This window comes from Bison bison, unplaced genomic scaffold (genome assembly GCF_000754665.1).
Source record: "Bison bison bison isolate TAMUID 2011002044 unplaced genomic scaffold, Bison_UMD1.0 scf7180017864289, whole genome shotgun sequence".
In the NCBI taxonomy this organism is placed as follows: Eukaryota; Metazoa; Chordata; class Mammalia; order Artiodactyla; family Bovidae; genus Bison; species Bison bison.
The window spans coordinates 10760587-10761479 of record NW_011494861.1 but is presented as its reverse complement, the minus strand read 5'-3'; the positions used below and the strand labels follow the sequence as shown (position 1 = coordinate 10761479).

At 57.9% G+C, this 893-nt stretch overlaps 1 protein-coding gene across 2 annotated transcripts in view; it reads left to right on the top strand.

Annotated features, from left to right (window-relative positions):
• The window catches only part of PRKCZ (protein kinase C, zeta), a 101763-nt gene that overhangs the window by 85346 nt on the left and 15524 nt on the right, over positions 1 to 893 (top strand). The gene's annotated exons all lie outside the window — the stretch shown is intronic.

The window sequence follows — 893 nt, the reverse complement described above, 5'->3', positions numbered from 1 at the left end:
CACATGGAGTGGGGGCCACGGCAGGGCTGCCCAGGCTTGCAGCTCAGAGGGCAGAGCCAGGGCTTCACCAAGTCCCCACCTGCCCTCCCAGCAAGTGCATTTGTGCAGTGCACACACCGCCCAGCTGGCCGCCAGCCCCTGGTGCTAAGCTCACAACTGAGCTGGTGCAACCTACCTCTCAGCTGAGGAAGCGGACCCTCTGGGAGGTGTGGGGCCCAGCGTCTTTACTGCTGGTCACAGCCCTGCAAGGTGATTCCAAGTCCCCGCCCAGTGCACAGCTGGCTGGAGGATTGATGGTGTCTTTGGGGGTGGGGCACTTTCTAGAATGCTGAGAGGAGAGGTCTCCAGGGAGGGTTACTGCTGTGGTTGATCCTGGCATCATCACATAGCCAGGGCCAGGGCTGGAGCCTGGACTTTGAGGTGGTCTCAGGAGAATGAGACACTAGGAGTTGGCAGAGGGGCCAGCTGTGTGCATTTGTGAGACTCTGCCATCCTGTGGCCCCGGGCCTGGGTCCTGGTCGATGGACTGAGGGGTGGCCCGCATCTGATCCCTGGAACCTGTGAGCAGGACCTTATTTGGCAAGAAGTGATTACGGATCCTGGGATGGTCATTCTAGATTATCTGGAGGGGCCCTAAATCCAGGGACAAGTGTCCTTTTAGAGAAAAGCAGGGGAAAATTTGAGACAGAAAGAAGAAAAGACACAGTGAAGCTGTTAAGAGGGAGGTAGAGAGGAGCCAGAGACCCCTGGAGGTGCAGGAACGACTCTCCGTGGGCACCTGGGAGAGAGCGTGGCCCTGCCCACACCTGAGCTCAGGCTTCTGCCTCAAAGCAACGAGAGGATGCAATCTGGAGTGTTAAAGCCCAGCACTCTGTGGCATTTTGTTACAACAG